Raw genomic sequence first — 22,067 nt, forward strand, 5'->3', positions numbered from 1 at the left:
CCTCCCGAGCCGGGGACCACCCTCGGGAGCCGCCCGCTGGTCCCCGGAGAGCAGCCCCAACCCCCTTTCCAGCGGTCAGGGAAGCGGGTGCAGAGTGACCACTTGAAGGTTCATTTCCGTCTGGTTTATGGCCCTTACTTTAGGAAAAAAACCCCAATAATCCCCCCGACTGAATGTTTTGGGATGCTTTTTTTGTGTGTTTGTGCACGGCCACTGAGTCTCCAAGAACAGCCACCTGGGAATTAAAGTTCAGAGCGCTGCTGGCGGTGGGAAGTGGGTGCGGGAGCTGCTGCCAGGCTGGATCGGGACAGTCGTGACATATCCCACAAGGGCTGGCAGGACAAGCACGAGACTGTGAACTCCCTAGAGCCTCTTCCTTTGGTGTTTTCCTGGGTATTTCACACCATGGGAGCTCGTGTTCATGACCGGCACATTTGAAATGCTTCTATAAATGGTGAAGTGGTGAGGTGGGAAACTGGGACCAGTAATCATAGTAAAGAACAGTAGACAATAAAGCTGGTTTCTGGCTTGGAGAGTCATGGAGCTTGCAGGCCAATGGGAAGTTTTTAATTTCCCTGTGAACTTCTATTTTATTGTACATTTCAAGCCGGTTAAGTCAATTTTTAGGTCTTCCTCCAAAGTAGTTTTAAAAGCAAAGTCCTTGGAACTGTTTGCCATTTGTCTAAATTCTGAATGCACGTCTGAAGCATTTAATCATGTTTATTGTTTTCAGCCACTCAAACGGAATAAAAATTACTTATCGTTGACGAAGCTTATCTCGCAAGCTGTTTCACAGTATGTTTCCTTTGCAAGACACAGCGCTGTGTTAAACTACTGATGACTGTATTGTTTATTGTTCTTTCATTCTCCACCCTCACCCCCCATAACGCCAGTATCAATCTGTTCCTTACTACTACACTCAAAAATAATGGCAGAGCAAGTTTTTACCAGTTTGATATTTCCACTCACATCTGAGATTTATGTCTTTTATATTTGCTTTTAAACTGTTGTTCATTCAGTGTGCTAAAGGCAGCTGATGTATTAAAAGAGGAATCAAGACACTAAGCTAAAAGGGACTTTCAAACTCTTGAACTGAAACGGTGGCTGGAATTAGTGCTGGATTCACAGCATTGTTTCTTTCTTTATCCACATATATAACACCTTCCTGAAACATAGGATTCCTTGGCCCTTTGTCATTACCACTTTCTTTCATTAAACACTTAACATGCACTATTCACACTGGTCTAGAAAATCACATTTATGGTTTAGAGTGTTTTGGTCTTGGACTGTACCTCACAGATGCTTTTGCTGCACTTCAACAGTATCTCAACACAGTGATGGAGGACACCATCATATTTTCTTGTAGGATTACCTTTGGGACTTTAGTGACTGCACACATCAGTGGTTTCATCTTAGGAGGATTGAAATTGATTTTCTTCTTTTTCTTTTTTTTTTTTTTTTTAACTCAGCTAGTGAGAGACCCTGTGTATGTTCTTTGACCCATGGCCTCACATGATGAAGTGATGCCAATAGTGGAGGATGTAGACTTGAAGTAGCTGCTACTAGGGCTTCAAAAGTAGAGGTACCAGAATAAAGCCATTGTCCTGGTGGTCAGCCTGCATGATTCTTTGGGCAAGGCACAGTTTTTAAAATATACTTTGTAAGACCCCTGCATATGTGTATAGAAATTAATTTAAGCCATGAACCTTGTGACTCTCTTTTTTAGCACTTTTGAGAGATCCTTGCTCAAGCAGAGGAAGATTGACCATTCCCTCTCATCTGTAACAGGCCCATTGTCTTTTAAACATTTCAGATTTCATATTTTTGCAAGATAGTTGTGTTCAATTTAGCGACAGCCAAGCTACCTATTTTTACAGTCGTGTTTACATTTTAAAGTGATAACAAATACTAGCAAAGAGGAACAAGATTTTCTAGACCTTATAGTTCAAATTAACTTTCCCAGTCAATATTTAGTCAAGGTCTTGATGGTTAAAGTTAACTGTCCAAGTCAATGTTTAGTCAAGGTAATGACTTGGTTTTTATAAACACTACCCAAGCATTCTTGCTGAATTAATCAGAGTTGTTGGATCACAATACGTTTGCTCAGCCAATTACTTAGGAATAAAAGTACATGATTACTTGGTCTCTCATATGTCCTGTGCTATTTGGTATTATTTCTGCAGTGCTTGCCTTCAGCTCTTCTGTGGCTTTGTTCTTACAGCACTAGTTCTATCTTTAAAGCATTTATCTGCCTGGTGGATTTGTGAGATAGAATAAGTCCTGTACTATCCTGTCTTTATGGGCAGGAAGATGAGGTGTGGAGATGTCAGGTACTGGCTCCCAAAAGGAAGTGCAACATGTAGTGCAGCAGCAGTGTTTATGTATGTAGTTCCAAGAAAGTCTTTCAGGAACCTGTTCTGGGCTGAGCTCCTCATAGAGTGAGCAGGAAGAAATGGACACTTGGATGAAGCAGTCCTTGGATAAAATGAGTAAAATGATAAAATGGATAAAAATGGGAACCATTTTGGTGTCTGGGACAGAAATAATGAAATTGATTATGTTGTCATTGTTACTTTATAGTGCGAGACTGAAGCATCTTCGTTCTTCCAGTATGTCAGTTAAGTTTCTTAAACTGACACTAAAATCACAGTCTGGACTTCAACTGCACCAGTGTTTTATTTCTTTCTTTTTCTTCTTTCTTTCTTTCTGTTTTAATTTTTTTTTTAATTGTATCACTTGCAAATGCATTCCCTGCAATTACATGGGTATTAGAGTAGATATTCATTAGGATTTTACTAATCTGAACCTCAAGTGCTGTTCTGCAAATTTGCCAGCCTTTGTAAGGCAGTGCTTGACTTCATCAGCTGCACTGTTTTATTATGAGTATTTTGATACAGTAGAATGAAAAGCATATATTCTAAACCAAGTAATTAATCAGATTGAAACGTTTTCATTTTCATACTTTGACTTGTCACATAGAGAGCCTGCAGCTCTGTATTTTGTCCTTAACACTAGTTTTTGCCCAGTCTAGCTGCAGCAAAATTACATTTCATGGTGGTGGTTTAAGAATTTCATCCATGAAGCAATCTTCCATTTCTGTTTAAAGGGAGCAGAATTGTCACAACTTAGAAAAGGTGAGTAAACCCAATACTCTGAGTTCCAGGGAAGGTACCCGTGTCTGTGTATCTAATCTTACACAGCCATCAAATACGTTTTCAAGTGTTACAGGTTACAAGCAGTGTTTATTGCTTATAAGTGTGCAGTAAAAACAAATGTAATGAAAAGCCCTTAACTTAGTTTATTTTCAGTGGTTCAACCACATGCACAAATCCTTACTGGTTGTGGTGGGGTCTCTCCAGGCTGTTTGCAGTGGTGGATCTGTTTCAAGGTCTGTGCCATACTGAAGAACCAGATCAGAGCGAGACCTGTCAGCTTTTGTCTCCTAACCAGTGTATTGCTTTTTGAGGAGTTAGAGTGAAGCTCATACCCTGGAATGACCCTTGTGTGTCTGTGCAGGTGCAGATGCTGAAGGCTGTTGTGTTCCCAGCTGTGGGGGAAGCAGCCCTCCAAGTCCTAGCTCATGACAGCTGCATGACCGAACCAGATCCATTCACAGTGGAGCAACAGGACTGCTGAAGGGCTGCTTGTCACATCTTGCTCTGACTCAGTCCTCTTCTTAGATATGTGGAGTACTTGACATGAACTTATGGCCCTTGGAGGCGTGAAGATTTACTTTACTTGCTTATAGAATCAGGAAGGATGATAACTGTGGGCAAGCTTTTAAAAATGTAATGTTTCTGAGCAGGAAAAGCCTGCTGGGGAAGAGGCTCCAGGCAGAGTTTCCAGCCTGTAATCCTTTGCACTTTCTACAGATAGTAATTCCATTACTGTTGGGTTAATGAGGATGCATAGATTGTTACTTTTCTTAAGGATATTTTATCTTTTATATTTATTTTTTATCTTATGGTTTATATTCTTAAGGAGAAGAATATTTTCTTAGGCTAGATATAGGAAAGAAATTCTTCCCTGTGAGGGTGGAGAGGCCCTGGCACAGGTTGCCCAGAGAAGCTGTGGATGCCCCATCGCTGGAAGTGTTCAAGGCCAAGTTGGACAGGGCTTGGAGCAACCTGGTCTAATGGAAGGTGTCTCTGCCCATGGCAGGGAGGTGGAATGAGGTGACCTTTCAGGTCTCTTCCAGCCCAAGCCATTCTGTGGTTTCGTGATTTTATGATACATACAACATGAAAAAATAGGGCAGTGTAATACCTAAGTACAGAAAGGCACTTGATGATTTTTATTCTCTTGAATTTTGTATGTCTGTGTGTATGGATAAATGTATGTATGTCTTATATGTATGCAAGGATTTATTAGCTGCTCTTTTTATTATATAAAGATTTCTCCGGTCTCCAGGTATCATCAAGCAGTTAAACTTGAGAGATTCCCCCCACCCCTACATAGTGATTACTCCTGTGGGTAGAGGAACATCAGTTTCTTGAGAGTCTTTGCAATTCCCCAAGCCTGAAGGCAAATGAATAGAAATTTAGTGGACCACCTAGTTCTTGACACAGAATTCTCCGTAGAGGAGTCTGACCTAATTTATATTGTATTGAATCAAGTAATCCTATCATGCATGTGTGCTTGCTGTTTTGTTCTCTTTTAGCAGGCATATTGCTCTCTTGCAAAAACTTCAGATTTAGATGTTAGGCAACGTCCCTATGGTTTTAGGAGGTGCTTTTACTTAGTGAGTACTTACTGGAAAATGACATTTAGAGGACATTTGTGAAGAGGGAGACAATCAGGACAGAATACTAAGGCTGCTAGAAGTATTTATACCTGAATGTGAGTGTATCCTTGTTTAGCACTGAGGGTAATCAAGAGTCCTCTAATACAGAGTCCTTCCATTATCACTAAAGATGGAGCCGGAATCTCCCAAAAATGCTTTTTTGTAGCAAACAGCAGTATAACTACCTTTATCATCAGCGTTACAGGGATACTGGTGGGGGTTTGATGTGGGTGATTGCTGCATTTCATCTTCATAGGGTTGCTGATTATAAGTGGTACTAAATGTTTTTGTTTGGGTCAGCATGTTTTGAAGCTAATTGGGAGCTGATTATCATCGAAGCACTGCATTTGTGGCCTCCTAAAGCAATTCCTGGTGTGCAAAACCCTTTTCTGGTGTTACTCTTTAAATTGCAGGACCCATCAGTCTGTGTACCCCAAGATACACTGTAATGCTTATCAGTTAATCTATGTATGGAAAAGAACTTTCTAAACCTGCACAGGTTTATCAGGTTTATTCTTGGAAAGCTTAGGAAAGTTGTGGATCTGCAAAAATTCAAGATCATAGCAGCAGTTACCTGAAAACAGTTCTTTGCTCTTGGACTGAGCAGGTATCCCAACTGCAGAACTCTCGCACTTGTTCAGTGTCATTCAGGAAAGTTTTGCTTAATTCTGCCAAGACTTGCTTTTTTTGCTTAAAAGTGTAGCTCTTCCCTTTTAAAATGTAGAGTTTAAAACCTATTGGCTTTCCAGTTAGAGATTGTTTTCCCCTCCACTTTCATTTTAGGACAGCTGAGCATAAACACCCCTTTAGACAGGGTTAGTGGTTAGTGAGTCAATGGGTTTGGCAGGCACCAGGTGACTCTTCTTGGTTTAGGTCTCTACGAAATAAGAAAGGTCTTACTTCTTCTCCAACTGTAGAACAGATTGGATAATGCTACACTTTTCTTGGACTGTGTGGGGTCAACATGAGACAAAACAGAATAAAGCACTGTATAGTGCTCTTAACCCATGTAAATGATATTTGAAAACAAAGGAAGTTCTTCAACAGACATTTTCCTAATTCCTGCAGTGACCCATTGCTACAGTTTTCCCTCATGACTATCTTTAAACTTCACAGCATACATAACTAGGAAGAAAATCCAATATCTGAAGATAATAGATTATGAAACATTAAAATATTTTTTAAAAAAGGAAAAAATATGTATACTGAACAATAATGGACGTTAAGACTATCAGTTGATGTAACTTTTAAACAGCACTAAATGACTTGAAATGCACACTTTCCAGCAAGTGCAAAAAGTTTCAAAGTTGCAGTGGGTTCTGCAGTGTTACTGTATTCTGGTCATGGGAGAATTTTTTTTTATTGTATCTTTTCATCTGGTTTCATTCACACCAACTGTTGTTGATTAAAAGTTGAATCACTCATGCACAGCATAAAGTAACTTCTGGAACATACACCTATCTTAGTTGTACCTACCAAATATAATTTTATCCATCAGTTGAAATGTTTAAATGAGATTGTTGATGTTTGCAGTTTGTCGAATTTGGAAATGCAAAGACTTTAATTATGCCCATTTGAAAATGAAGAACTTCAATTACTGATGCAATATACATTTCTTATTTTTCTTTTACATAACTGTCTTCTACCCTGCTGAGAGATTAGTTACTTAGAGAATAGCAGGCATCATATTGGTAGTTTTTCAACCTAAAGGGTTATACTTTTTTTTTTTTTCAGTACTTGAAGTAACTGAGGGAAAAATTGTGAGTGCTCTCAGTACACTGTTAAAAAATGCTTCATTTCTGTTCCTAGTTACTTGAGATCGAACTCAATAAACTATGCTAAAACAGCAAAGAAAATGAGCACTTCAACTTGTTTAACCTTCATTGGGTTTATTCAGGTGCCTCAAGTAGTTGCTCAGATCAAACTGGGATGAAGAGATCCAAGCCGGCAGGACTCAGTGCTCCTGCAGGAGCAGGCAGTGTTAGTAATTTGACAGCCTTTCCAGGACCTGTCAGTCTCTGCCTGGAGACTGGCCATAACAGTTCAATTGGCATGTGCTTTTTGCCAGATTAACATGTAATAGGTCACTTGAATTTTCCCCTTACTGAGTCCATACCTTTTGTTTAATTCTCTCTCACAGTAACCTGTCAGTGTTGATGGGAGGGAACAAAAGCTTTCTCTGTATTTAGGATATTTTTAACAGGTAGTTAGCATGAAAAATTTGGTTTACCCTCTTTTTGATTTCCTTGTATAACCTTTACAAATCCAACAATTTTTAACCTATCATATTTTGCTTGTGGCTGTGGTGGAGTAGGAGACTCTGCTTCCTTGATCTTGAGGTTAGTGATGATGGTTTGCACTAATAACTTGGACTCCAGTGCATCGATGCAGTAGAGGATTCAGGGCTTAGGAATTTCCAAGTAGCTCCATGATTAAGCCAAGCACAAAGGTAATTAGGAAAGAAGCAAAATACTTTTTAAATACTTCTTTAATGTAGTCCAGCTGATATTCAGGAAATAAACAGTCAGTGCAGTGAATATTTTATTTATATTTAGATTTTCCCCTCTCATTCCTTTATGTAACAAAAAACACAATTAATTTTATTGTTACTGCCTTTTATGTCAGTTTTCTTCAAGTTTTGAGGGCTATTGGCAAATTCAAACCTTTTAATGGCATTAGATGATTAGATGACCTGTTAGGCGTTCATGTCTTAACTGTAGCAGTTATACCACAAATATCAAGGGTCTTGCCAGTAGGTGGATTCCCCCCCTTTTTTAACATAATGAAAGTTTTTCCATTCTAGGAGTTTTTTTCCTGTGGATGTGCATACATTTTGAAATTTGTTCATTGTGCCACAGTGACACTGACAGTGCCATTTGAAAATGTTATGGCCCTGGTAACACCTGGTAGATGTTTGCAATAAAGACTCCCTTTTTTAATTACACTATAATTAATACAAAACAAATCAACAGGAAGTGCTACTTGACACAGCATGTTGGCAGTTAGCTCAAGTTTAAAAACAGTAAAAAACCATCAGTGAGTTTAATAAAGATTACTTTATGAATGGGTTTTTATTGTGGTTGCTGAAGTAATCAAATCTCAGATTATGGCTTCAGGACAGTCCACCGTCCCTGTGTGATAGTTTTCATATATTCTGACCTATTTTTCTTCTTTCTGAAAACAAGAGAAATAAAATGTTTGTGAAGTCCTAAAGAGGATAACGAATTGAATTGACCACTTACTGTTCCTGGCACTCGATTTTATGATCCTTACCTCCCTGGTGATGGAGGGAACTATTCAGCAGCACTGTGTGAGAGTTACAGATGATGAAATTTGGTGAAGTTCTTTCAAATCAGAACCACTACCCTGATTTACATCAAATGAGGGCCTGTCCGCTGTTGCTATGTTACATTTGTAGCAAATGCTAATTGATTTTGGTGCATAGAGATCTTCAGAGAAAAGTGAGAATTGTTACTGAGTGAGTCCCACTGTGCCAAGCTTCAGTTTCTGGATTTCAGTGCGGGGTGCTCCTGGAGAGGACATGAAATCCTCTATATGTGAAAGAACACTAGAAAATAACTCTGCTGCAGCCTCAAAATGGGTCTGAGACTTCAGCACTCCTGACTTTGGGTTTGATGAAGAACAGCAAGTGATTTTCATTCTTGCATAATTTGTTCTGTTAGACTTTTGGGTAAGGTGAAGAGATTGCAGAGGGAGGAAATTCCATGGGATGGTTCTGTCGCTCATCAGTGTTTGTAGAAGCAGCTGTGTTTGTTAACTTACACAGGATGTCCAGTCCTGACAGCTAAAATTTAGGTGAGAGGAATCCTGTTCTCAGTCACTGAACTCTAGCTGCCTTTTTCCAGGCAACAGAAATCCAGGGGAGCAGATCATGTGCATCAAGCTTCGAAATATTGCTCAAGCCTGTGTAGAGAACTAACTCTGTTCTTTATTGCAAAAATCATCTCTAGTTCAAAGAACTAGATTGCAAGTGACCCATACACATTGTGGGTGGCTGACTCTGCTAATCAGTATTTTTAGATGGAACTTTTTGATGGAGGTGGGAATTAGTACAGTACAGAGAAGGCAAATAGTGCACGTAGACATCATGTGTTTTGTGGATCCAGCAATGCAATAATAAATTGATGAATACAGTGTTGATTTTCTTCTTTGTGGCTGAAAGTTTGTACATAATTTGCAATGTAGACAATGAGTAAAGGGCTATAATATCAAATTTAATGTCTTTAATGGACTAGCTCTAAGACTTTTTCCCATTTTGGTGGACTATGCTACTTTATTTTTGGCTGTTTCACAGTGCTTATTTATTTATTAATTTAAAGAGATGTACTCTTAGATTGAATGATAGTGAAGGTATCTCATTTCCATATATGCACGTATATTTTCATGAGGAAGACTAACAGTGGATTTTTCCAAGACATTCTTGGTTTGTTAGGAGAAACAAGCATCAAGAAACCACTAGGAATTGTGCTCATGGAGTGTACATCTGCTTTCTTCTCCAAAAAAAACCCATTCTGGAGATCTGTGTAGGGTCACTGTTGTATAGTCAAACAATACTAGAAGAAAGCAAAACAAACTGAAATCAGAATCTCTGAGGATTCCTTCCCATTTTGGATGTGAATGTCACAGGTGTTAGAAAAGACCTACTTAATCCTAAATTATAGTCAACAGGAATAGAAGTAGTTTGTGATAGCTCTCAAGTTTTCACATTAATAAAGTGTGGAAAAGTTCAGCCTAGAGTTCCAGAAGGTTGTTGCACAGGCTTTGGTCCCTGCTGGCACAGATCTTTAACATCTCAGTATCACTGCATGGGATAAGATGCAGACATGACGCCATAGTGTGTATTAATCTTGCTGAGTCCTTCTGAGAGTCCTAATTGTTCCAGCAATTGCTTCCTGTAAGAGGTTGGCTATACTGGGTACATTAGGGAGAGGACAGTGCTGAATAGAATGAATTGTGTATTCAGATGTACTTTAGCTTGTACAAAAAGTGGAGAAAATCTTGTCTGCCTGTCTTGAAAGTAAGGGGGGTGATGTCTGGAGGAACAGTTCCAATGCTTGACAATTAATAATAGCACTTTGAAGAGAAGCTTTTAGCAGAGGGCAAGCACGTAGGTTACAGAGAAGTACAGAGAACAATGTATTTTTTGTGCTAATATGTTGAGATCAAATAACTCATTAATAGGAGAATAATTTATAAGGATGATGCAAGTAGAAGAGTAAAGTTCTTCTAAATATTAATCTATTGCATATATTATTTATTGTAATAGAAGTTTGACTAGTAGACATGGGAGACCAAAATGCCTTGCAACTTGTAGAGTTCACAAAGTGCTTTTTTAAAAGAAATTTCCCTTAAGTGAAAAATGCTGGTGTAATGTTTTGGTGAGATGCTGGAAAAGCAGTAACTTGTAAAGTTGGTTAATGCATCTCAGTGCAGTGGTGTGAGAGAGAAACTTCTTTGTCGTGGTGCAGTATGAAGTCTGCAGGGCTCTGGGCAGAGCTTGCAGATAAAGGACTTAGGGTCACTCATTCTGAGGAGCAAATAGTGTGTACGTGACTACTACAGTGGGGAGAAGGTGTAACTTACCTGTGGAGTATTGAACTAGGCACAGGAGAACTGGATGCTTGGGGGTGTAGGAACCTGGTTGTGCAGTGAAGCAGTTTTGCCTGAATGAATCAAGGATGTTTGTTCTCTCCAGTTTTTTAATGTTTAAAGCTTATGAGAAAGATCTTAATATATATAAATATTTAATGTATTTATTGTAGAAGATATATAAAAGCTTTTCTGTAAAAGTAGGCGTCACTAACAGGGTCTTATGGTATCATAACAACATCTTAGAATCATAGAACGGCCTGGGTTGGAAGGAACCTTAAAAGATTATCCAGTTCCAACTCCCCCACCATAGACAGGGACACCTTCCACTAGCCCAGGTTGCTCAGAGCCCCATCCAACCTGGCCTTGAACATTTGAAGGGATGGGACAGCCACAACTTCTCTGGGCAGCCTGTGTCAGGGCCATACCATCCTCACAGGTGAAGAATTTCTTCCTCATCTTTAATCCAACCCTCCCCTCTGTCAGTTTAAGCCATTCCCCATTGTCCTGTCACTCCAGGCTGTGAACAGTCTCTCTCCATCTTTCTTGTCGGCTCCTTCAGGTACTTGAAGGGCTGTTAGGTGACCTTAAAGTCTTCTCCTGTCCAGACTGAACAATCCCAGTTCTCTCAGCCTTTCCTCATAGCAGAGGTGCTCCATCCCTCTGATTACCTTGGTGGCCTCCTCTGGACTTGCTGGAACAGGTCAATGTCCTTCCTTGGGAAGAGAAACTCTTGAGTTTTGGCACCAATAAAATGTCTTATTGACCCTCCCACCTCCAGTCTAACATACCAAAGGTTACCTTTTTAAAGTCAGAGAAGTCCATTACATTTTGTTGTTACAGCCTTAGGAGCTGTGCTGCAGTGTACCCAATAATATTTCAAAAATACAGTGTGAAAAACAGCTCAGGGAAGAGTCAGGGTACAGAAAAGAAACAGCTGCCATTATAGGTACAATGTGTTATTAACCATGGCCTCCCTTTTATTCACTGAATAATTGTGTATTCAGCAGTAAGTTGTGAAACAGTGTGATGTCTGTTAATAAACTGGAGTAGGATACCTTTTAGTTGTTTTTTGCAAAGGTGTTATATGCTGACCTACTTCTTCAGGAGCATGTGTAGACAATTATGTTATGTATTCTGTTTTTGAACAGTCTTTTTGTAGTGCAAAGCCTTACAGATTGCTGTCATTCAAAAACCTGACATGACTGAATCCCCTCCTGTGATAATTCTAATTGATCACTGATGCTTTTAAGGCACTGATACAACCTGTAGAAGAATTCTTAGTGTGTGAAGAAATGTGTCCTGCTTATTTTGAAGAAGCAGAGTTCATATATGTTCACAAAGATTTGTAAAACGGTTCCTTGTATATCTTTGCAATGATTGTAAGTTAGACAGTGTGTTGTAATTGAGGCTTCAGCCTTTTTTATATTTTGTGAAAGCTTTTGATGTGTTTCTTACTGTTCTTGTATGTTTTTCTGGCACCTGTTGATGTTTGAAAGATGGTTGTCATGTTTCAGTGCAGAGGTTTGGGTAGAAAACAGCTTTTCTGATGTTAACTGCTGTTAACTTTTCTGGAGTTAGTCAGAGATGCTCTTCCTGCCATTATGTGATCTTCATATATTGTTGTTACTGATTCAGTTGTGTGTAGGAATGTGTTCTGCTTAACATAAATAAAATGTTGCCTGCCCTTGGGTTTATGCTGTGGTAAAACAGACCTAATCGTGCTCTACTTTAATGCTTTGTGCTGTTGTTGTGTAGCAGTAAATCTTACAGACAGGGGTTCTGTCCCCTGGGGATCCAGTTTTCTTTATATCCAAGTGAGTAGTAAAAAAAGCTTTTCACCTGCATAGAAACCTGTAGGCCTGTAAGCTCTGCATGTGCTTCTGATGTCAATACCTTCATATATGGACGTAGGTAGAAAATGTAACACCACTTTCTGAAATGGCCATCATAGCTTCCTAATGAGACACTTGGATTTTTTTTCCTCTTGTGACAGAGTTAAATGTTACGTATTAGCCATAATGCTTAAATTGATGAAGTGTAAAACTAGTGAAATGGGTTACTGGGAAAGGAAGTGAAAATATTATGAACCATATGCCCTAATTTATGTCTTCTTAGAAAATTCATCTAATGAAATTAAGTATTTGGAATAATTCAGCTTACAATATTCAACAAGAAGTATAGTAGTAATGGTAGGATGATCTTACTTTTAATATAGTAAGGAAATTACAACTTTTCTGGGAAGGAACATCAAATCTGAGTGTGTTGAGATCCATGTGCATCATCAGGTCCAGTTTGAGTTTTTTTTCCTATGAATAGGCTTACACAATTTGGTGTAATTGAGTAGCTGTGACGGCAGCTTCTACTGTGTTCTTTGTGACCCTAAACAGAGGCAAATGAGATGCATGTTCTTGACATGAGTTCTTAATCCGGTTCCTGGTACCCTGAGTTAGCTCTTCTTTCCTCATGGCTCCTTATCTGGATGCAGCTCCTCTCTTACAGATGATTGTCTCATCTGCTCTAATCCTCCCCCTCCCCTGAAGCAGTTTTTACCTCTTGACTCCCAGACTAAACCTCCCAAGTCCTCCATTATTAAACAGCACTTCAAAATTCTTCTCTTCTGCTTCTTGTGATACAAGACTTCACGTCAAAGTCTATTCCTTTTTTCTCTAGTCTGATACTTGTATTTTATGCATTCAAAGTCAGCAGCTTTCTGGGTGCCCTGATGGAAAGACAAACCTCTTGCTGTCACTTCAACTGGTTTGTGTAATTTCAGTTCAGAGCAGTAATTAAAGAAACAGCCCGTTTTCCAGGACAGTGTTAATAGGAATGTGCATGCAAATTTTAATTCCTTCTGGAGGCTGCAGGAGGGTTGATAGTGTAGAGGGATTTTAGTATAAAGGAGTCGTCCCTGCAGAAGTGTGAAATCTCATTTTTTTACTTTAGGTAGTTTTGGCTTTGGGATTTTTGGATTGTGGCGGTTTTTTGTGTGTCTGTTTGTTAGGGGATATTTGGTTTTGGTTTTTTGTTTGTTTGCTTTTTAGGGGGAGGGGGGTTTAATATTAGTAAAAAACCCCAGATCCATTGTATGGAGACCAACCCTTACTCCCGGTTTCAAAACTCAGAAAGCTTTTCAAAAAACGTTCATAATGATTATTTAACATGGTCAAGACACGGTATTTCCCTACAATCTAAATCTTGGAAGTGATTCAACTCATTCCTCTTCCCTCATGTCCTGAAAATCACACCAAAGCAGACACCCTTGACATGTAAAATTGTAGCCTGAACAGTTAAAAATCTGGCAAAGTTGCAAAGTAATTGAAGGGAGTAATTGAAGGGAATGGGAAGTGTCAGACAACCTTATCCACAGGTGGTGCTTCCTGCCCTGGCTTTGAGTAGAGAAAATTAAAATAGGTAGCTTTAAGGGAATTATTTAGCAGTGTTACTGTTCATAGCAGCATCATAAATAAAATGCACAGAATTTTTGTGATATATCAGACCTTGAGATCAAAGATGTAAGAGGTAGTTGGAAGAGCAGATTGTGTAGGGATTATGTACTCATTAAGGTACTCTGGGTCTGGTTGTTTCAGTCAATGGAACATGTGTTACAGCCGATGACTCCTGTGAGGTGGAGCACAAGGGTCAAAGATACCAAGAGTCCTGTTGACTCCAGTTGATGGGAAAGAGAAGAATTTAAACTATGCTGGAGTTTGAGTCTTAGAAGAGAATGTGAGATGTGAGGAGCTTGGAAAATGGATCCAGCTTGATGAACTCTTACACCTGGGAGGCGATTGAGAGCTTCTGAAGAAGGAATGCAGTACATGTAGTCGTAGTTCTTGAGCAGATTCAGGTGCTTTGCCTTTTGTAATTGTTTTGCAGTTCTGATGCTGCCAAACTACCTTGTGGTGATTCAGATATTTCTTATCAAGTGTTTTTTAGCAACTGGTATGTCATTAGCAAGAACATAGTAAATGTGAGGGTGGTGAGGCACTGGATTGCTCGGAGAAGTTGTAGCTGCCCCATCCCTGGAAGTGTTCAAGGCCAGGTTGGACGGGGCTTGGAGCAACCTGGGATAGTGGAAGGTGTCCCTGCCCATGGCAGGGGGTTGGACTGAGATTATCTTTAAGGTCCCTTCCAACCCAAACCATTCTGTGATTCTGTCTTCTGCCACAGTATCGACTGTTGACTTCAGTTTTCAGGAACCTGTAAAAGTACCTCCACCTCTACATTTTCAGGATAATCATTGTGTCTTTAATGGCTATACATGTCTGAAGTATTTTGCTTAGGAAAGTGAGTTTTGGGATGTGTTGTTGCAATTCAGTTGGAGGAAGATATAAATAAAAACAATATTACTGTCCATGGGCCTTCACTAGAGAATTCAAGACATGCACATGCTAAGTCAGTGAGTGGAAATGTCATCCTTCAAAGACACGTGAAATACAAGGACTATGATAAAAGTCTTGTGCACTTAAAGGTAACTGAGTTACAAAGAAAGATTGTAGTTCATGGAATTATATCCATGAGTCTTTTAATATACTCAAGTTGTTCTTTATCTCCTATGGAGCATTTCAGAATTTGTTTCCCTGGAGGTGACTGAAGTAAGACAAGAAAAATCCTACCTGATCCTTAATAATCCTTCACATGCATGGTAATACTCCAGAATTATACTATCATTGGGTAATTTACACTTAAATCCTTTCATTTCTATGCTCCCATCCTAAAAAAAAAATCCTTTAGTGTTATAGGGAGCCAGGGATTGCATACTTGAAATACCTTGGCCTTGTTGCCAGTTTAGTCTCACCTGCTTAGACTGATTTATTGTGGTGGGTTTTTTTTCAGAGGGCAAGACTGAAAAATACATTTCTCCCATTATAGTTAATAGATTCAGGAAGTAATTTGCAGATCAGGAAACAATGGATCTCATCTAATAAAAGCACTGCCTAGGTAATTCATAAGGAGGATAAACTTGTATTGTTAAGCTTGCACATTTTGCTCCTATTTGTAGGCCATATATTGCTCTCTTGTGCTTTCCACCATTAAGCAGTAATGTTATTGCATTAGTGAAAAAGCACTACTGTTTGACTGGCTTTCCAAACCACATACAAAATCAAATAATACATTTTACTGAATTATGAAGAACTGTGTTACTTGTTTGTAACCGCTCACTTAGTTATTGCTCTCAGGGCTCCTTGTTACAATTTAATCACTTCTCTGCGTCTCTTGAGTTCGCACAGGCTGGTGTGAGGCAGTGAGGGGACAAAGCAAAATGACTGGCAGCTAAGTGTTTCAATCAGTCAAGATACTGATTTATTTCTTTGAGGAGGAGCGTAAAGGAAATGAGAATGGCTGTTTTTTGTAACATGCGCTGAATAGTCATCAGTTAAACTGTGGAGGTCATACATATGTGCTGAAATCTCGAGAAAGGAAAAAAACCCACTAGAATGTGTCTTGTCTCCCACACTGCACACAGTCTGTGGGAAGCTTCTGATGTTCAGCATGTCCTGAAAAGGCAGCACAAAGGATGAGTCTGGAATCCTTTCACTTACGGGGTTTTTATCACAAAAGAAGTGATATGAAGCATTAAAAGGCAGGGTGTTAGAAATTCTTTGTTGTCTGTCTAGTTACTGTATACAGCTGCGAAGTTTTTAACTGTATCCAGGACGTTATACTGCAGAATGTTTAAACTGCACCAAATGAATTGTAATAGGGAAGGTGGTGTGAATATCTGTGCCAATGGATCCCTTTTGGAGTAAAAAATATAACTCAACTAGAGCAAAAATAGGAGTAAAAACATTGGTGGAATGTGATAGCTTTGCTTTAAAAATATTCATAGGTATGCCTGAATAGGAACAGATACATTAAAGTTTTCATTGCCGACTTTTGCAATAGAAACCATGTAATTTTATATCCCCCTTGAAGTGTTGTTTTTAATCTGAAAAAGTAATAATTTTTAGATAGTCAAAGCAATAAATATCCTATAGCAAGCCTGACAGCATTAGATGATAGAGTTAAGAGACAGAAAAATTCAACTAAAGTTTTTTGCTAATGGTGTAAAATCCCTTCTTTTGCCCAATTCTATATTCCATCTTAACTCATACAGATATAAAATCCAGAGGAAGCAAGCAGATAGTTTTGAATGAAATTAGGTCTTTCTAAGAGTTTAAATCTCCAGAGCCCTGTGAAAATCTGTGCTCAACAATCTTTGCTTTTATAGTAAGGAAGATACCTTACCTATCAAGAGACTGCTTTAGTGGGGTATTCCCTAGAAAGCCGACTCTAGCCTAGCCTACATTTCATGTTCTTTCTCTAACCTAAATCCTGAGGTTTTCAAACAGTTTCATAAAATGTATGCACTAAAATTTGATGAAAATGTGGCTGCATGGAAAAAGAACTACTTTAGGAGAAGCTTTTAGTGCTGACAATAGGGAAACTTTTTACTGCCTCATGGAAAACTGCATGGCTGAAACTGTGACTACAGGGAGAGAAAAGGGGACTTGCCTCTTGGTTAGAGGAGAAATTTCCAGGTTTGCTGCTAAATGCACTCCGGGGAAGTGAAGGTATCTGTGATATGAAATGATAAAAGATATAGGCAGCCCATTTTATTGCAGGGACTGGATGGCAAAGGAGAAGCCCCACTTCTTGATTACACTGATTTCTGGATGTTTCATGCCTGTTGCAGGTGCTACATCCAAATGAATTGATATTTCTTTTTATGGCACCCATTAAGACAGATTTTCAGGCCTGTTTTGTCTCTTTCATAGGGAAAGTGCAAGATATGGTGATAGATATATGAACATGATAGTTGTGGAAGATAAAGGAGAAGAGAAAATGTGCTGTGGGCAGGAAACAGCTGCTTCAGCATTTCTTTTCCCTCCTGTCTATTTTTTCTGAGCTAACAGTCCATTCAGTCTGAATACAGATCTGTTCTTAATGTGTTGAACTGCATTATTTAGCCCACCACTGCAAGCCAAATTGTTATCCCTGGAGATAAAATTGCTAAGTTGATTTAATGGAGCTGTGTTAATCTAGAATTTCATTTATATCTTCTCTTGGATCTGTGCACTGTAGCTTCTCTGTGTTTAGTAAGGATGATTCTGACAAAAAGGCACAAATACCCAGTGATAGCAGCTCTTTAGCTCTTCCATGCCTGCAAGAAGAGGAGACCCTTGTCTTGTAAGAAGCACTTAAAACTTGCTATTAAGTCCTGTAGTGCCTGTGTTCGCAGCACATCGATCCTTTAGAAGTGAGACACTGAAGAAGCAGATCTCTATCGTGCTCCTTGGCTGTGAGTGATTACTGAGAAACACAGAAAAGACTACCTGAGTGGTTTATTCATAATCTACTTAGTGGCTGCATTCCTTACTCCTGCGTGGTTTGAATGCCACTTGCTACAACCACCAGTTGAAAACACAACCAGCCACTGGCTGAAAAGATCTGCAGTGGTTAAAAATACTGTGAGACAGAGACAGAGAGATGGATCAGATAGTCCTCTGGAAGAATTTGGAGAAGGATTACGTACAAGATAGAATTTGCAAGCCTGGAATGTGTTTTTCCCTACAGCATCTATTTCAGTTTTCTGTGAAATGACTTTCAATATTTAGGTTATTTCATGTTTTGTTATAATCTCTTGGAGGGAGATCAGATTTGAGATTTACAGTCTGAAAACAGGTTGAAATGGTTCTTGATGATGTCTGGAATGTTTTGCAAGGTTTTAGCAGCTGATATGGTGCAGATGAGTGCATAATACAAATAATAACATTTATTTTCTGTATTGCAATCCCATTCCCTAGAATGGAGGTGCATTGGAGCTCTCCTTCCCTTCATTTCTGTGTGTGATCCTAGACACTGTATAAAAGAGGGGAGACTCCCCTCAGTTATGTTTTATAGCAATTTTCTGATCAGGAAGTACCAGAATGATGGGACTCTGGTTATGAGCTAGTCAGTGGTGTCAGTATTCAGATATCAACATCTTTAACTCTTTCTTTCTTGTTGATTAGATCACACAATAAATAGCATATTCAAGATGAAATTTTAACAACAGATAATTGGCTTTGGAGAACTGTGTGGCACTGAAGATGCTTGTTTGGCAGCAACCTGTAGTGCTGTAGATAGGAAGGGTCAGAAAAGGGATGAGTATAATTTATTCATGGTGTGTGATAAAAATGATAATCCCAGTGTCGTTCTCCCATATCAAGGACAGAATTATGAAAGAGGCCACTAAAATGTTTTTTGCAGTCATGTTTTGAGTGGACTGTGAGTGGAGCAAGACTGAGATTTACAGACAAGAAGCTGTAGTAATTGGCTTCTGAGCCAACAGCTCATAGATGGACTGTGCAGAATTTAAATTAACTCATGGATCAAGGTGTTCACCACGTTGTACTGAACCTGGTCACTCAGTACTGTCTCTAATGAGGGAGGGGAGAAAAGCTTCCATCTAACCTCTCAGCTGTCCTGTCTTCCTCAAGAAAATGCATCCACTAGACCTTTCCAGATTTGCAATGCTTTGCCTGATCCGATGCAGGAGCATGTGAGGTCTGGCTACTGAGCAAAGTAACCATCTCACCTGGCTTGAATAGCATTTACCATGCAGAATAAGTTTTTCTGCAACAGGTTTTTATAGGGTCAAACTGCTTCTTGCTGGATTTGTTTGTGTATTTCTTAATGGAAAAAATAAAAAGTTCTGAATTACCTGTGAAATGCTGAATGTTTAAAGCTTTCTGCTTGCTAACAGTTCTCTGGTTTGTGTTTGTTTGTCCATAAAGTCTGTTCTTTCTTAAAGTATTTTGTCTCCTCAGAGCAATCTTCAGCTAAAAGTGAGACCAGATTTGCACCATGAGCAGTTTAGTGTCTTGAAGCTGAGATTTGTGTTAGGGAAAACATGATTGTTGTGATGCAAGGACAAAAGATGATCTTGCCCAGATTCCTGTGTTGGTCCATAATTAATGTATTTCTTTCCTGTTAGTTTCAAAGGATTTCTTTCTAGTCAGGAGTTAAATGGACCCATTCAGTGTTTATATTTATGCAAATGATCGGTTTGTCACTCCAGTTGCAACATTAAAGAAAAAAAGCCAGATATTTTACATGCCTTTGAGTATTAAAGTGATTACAATTACCTACATAAAAGCAGTTGCTTTATTAATTAATTAACTTGGAGAAAAAAGGCTAGTGACCCTCTGAAGGAATATCAATAACTGAAACATTAATTATGTAAATAAGATCTGTCTTTACTGTTCATTACTCATAGTTTAACATGAAAATTGCCTTTTAAAATAATGCCTCATTCATATATTTCAATAAATATCTAATCTGCCTGGTCTGTCACTTGAATCTAGAGTTTGAGACAAAGACTCTGCAGTGACATGGGTACAGACCCTGTGGCATTTCCTTTGAGCCACCAGCTCCCAGTTCCTAATTGCTGGGCTGGCATTTTTTGATTTTCTAGGGGTCATCCTCTCTGAGGCAGCAGTCCCCTCTGGGAATGAGTTCTTGCAAAATTTGTGTCCAGAGAGATGGAGTTGCTGTGTTTCATAGGTGAGGAAGGAGAGGAAGAAGCAGCAAAATATTTGAAGAGGTTTTGTGACTCTTGTGATTTCAAAAGGGAGACCATAGCAGAGCTGCAGAACCAGCCCATCTCCAAATCCTGTTTGAGGCTGTTGAGATGTAGAATTACTAAGCAGAGGTAGTAGTACCAAGACAAACCAATACCACAGTTAGACCATGTGTTTGGTTGCTGTGAACCTGTGCACTCAGTAAACTTGCTGCTCCTTTTTACCTTTTGAAAATGTGACTGTATGCCTCCTGGCAAGTGCTGCAGGTGATTTCATACAGGCTATGAGAATATTTACGCTGTATTTCCTCTGCCTTTTTATTTTCTAAAGTTTCACAGGGTGTATTAGCAAATTCTGATGTAGGATTCCTGGTGGGTTTTATTCCATTTCATATCCCTAAAGGCAACAGTCAGAGGTTTCCAGAACTACTTCTTGCTCAGGTGTCTGAGTATACCTGTAAGAGGAGAAGGAAGAGCTGTGTTTCTTTTTCATAATATCAAAGCCTGTGCTGCAAATAATCTTATTTCAATTTTGGGTATGCAGACAAAAAGTAGTAGCCCTGCAGTCCCAGAAAATCTTTTACTTCCCACTCCCTGAAGAGTACCTACTTATAAGCCTAAGATGTTCAGATTTCCTGTTTTTAATGCCCTAACACTCACTTTGCCCACAGCAGGAAGGGCTGATGAAGAAATATGTGTGTGTGTCCCCCTTTCCTTTGTAGCATGATAAATTGTGGAAGTCCTGATTGAAAATTCTAATCACAGCCTTGCGGTCCTTCAGATCACAACCCTTGACAGTTGATTCACTCCTTTTCATGCCTGCTGCCTCTGACTGCTCCTGGTGCCTCTTATGCATGAGTCTATCATTAGCACACAAAGCATGATGGATTGGTTGGGGTACCTCTGTCCTTAGAACCTGGGAAATGCTTTTTTTTCAGAGTCAAAGAACCTGTGTGTGAAATCGTCATGAATGAGAGAAGAAAGTAATACAGTATTGGATGTGCCTGTTTGCTGCCACTGTTTAGAGGGAAAATGATGCATTATGGGGACTGTAAGTATATGGCCTGTTTGTTTGGGGTTTTACTCCTCACTGGTGAACGATGCAGAAAATCAGGGATTTTAAGCAATGCATAAGCTGAGTCAGGCAAATGCACAGAAGTTGTAGTATTTTTTTGGAAATCAGAACTGTAAATACTTCCAAAATCCTACTTAAAGATCAGCCTGTTCATGAAATCTTTTAACTTTCCGTGTGATCTGATGGCTGAAATGATTACAAATAGTGGCTTTCAGTACTCACTGTGGATTCCGTTCATTTTTGTGGATTCTCTTCTATAGACCCTTTCAACAGGAAACTTTTGCAAATGTTTGCATCTTGCAAATGCTTTTATTCATCTGTGTGACTTGGCATTTAATGTTTCAGTGAACAAGACAGTTAAGTTTTGGCTCCAGTGAAAGATTGATAGGAACAATTTTCGAATGTGGTATCACAACAAAGTGAAAATATGTCATGTTCAAATACTGAGCTCTGATGCGTCATGTGGTCTTGTAATAAATGAAATAGCACTACAGACCTGACAGATCTGCAAGAAAATGGTTTTAAATTTATGATGATTAATTTTCAAGATGAACTGCAATGAAAAAAATTGTTAGTAGATACTTAAAGAAGGTAAGGGGGGAAAGCTTTCTGAAATGATAACAGGCAGGTAATGATAAAGCTGCCTTCACTTTTGTATCATGCTTTCCTAAATTTTTGCAATGAGGAAATTGATATTCTGGCTGCTGCAGCTGGCATTAACAGCTATTCATGGAACTGTAACATCTCATGGCAATTTCTCTTCTTGGATTTGTACTATTGCTTGGTGCTGGTTGTCTCGGAAATAAAAGTATCGCAAAGCAAAGCTGAAGATTTTCTACCAGGTCTGTGATTGTCTCAGAGCTATGAAGATAAAACAGCACTGAACTTGGTGAGAAAACAGAAGTAGCTTGATGCTGCCTTGAAAGAAAAAGAAACTTTTCTGAAACTCAGCATGTTAATTCATCTTGAGGATTTGCCACTTGAATATTGACATTGTTTTGCATTGGGACAATTAAATGTAAAGAGTATTGTTTAGTAAAGTATCAACCAAT

General features: G+C 39.0%; 1 protein-coding gene across 9 annotated transcripts in view; it reads left to right on the forward strand.

Moving 5' to 3' along the window:
* The window catches only part of DAB1 (DAB adaptor protein 1), a 433,753-nt gene that overhangs the window by 281,438 nt on the left and 130,248 nt on the right, over window positions 1-22,067 (forward strand). For 6 of the 9 annotated variants that reach the window (XM_018072293.2, XM_018072298.2, XM_018072299.2 and 3 more), the window contains exon 3: window positions 20,879-20,991. The exons of the other annotated variants lie outside the window; for them this stretch is intronic. The gene's annotated coding sequence lies outside the window, so the exon portion shown is untranslated. The remainder of the gene's footprint in view (window positions 1-20,878; window positions 20,992-22,067) is intronic. 9 annotated transcript variants of the gene reach the window in all.

The sequence above is a fragment of the Manacus vitellinus genome, unplaced genomic scaffold (genome assembly GCF_001715985.3).
Source record: "Manacus vitellinus isolate BGI_N305 unplaced genomic scaffold, ASM171598v3 scaffold_21_pilon, whole genome shotgun sequence".
Classification (NCBI taxonomy): domain Eukaryota; kingdom Metazoa; phylum Chordata; class Aves; order Passeriformes; family Pipridae; genus Manacus; species Manacus vitellinus.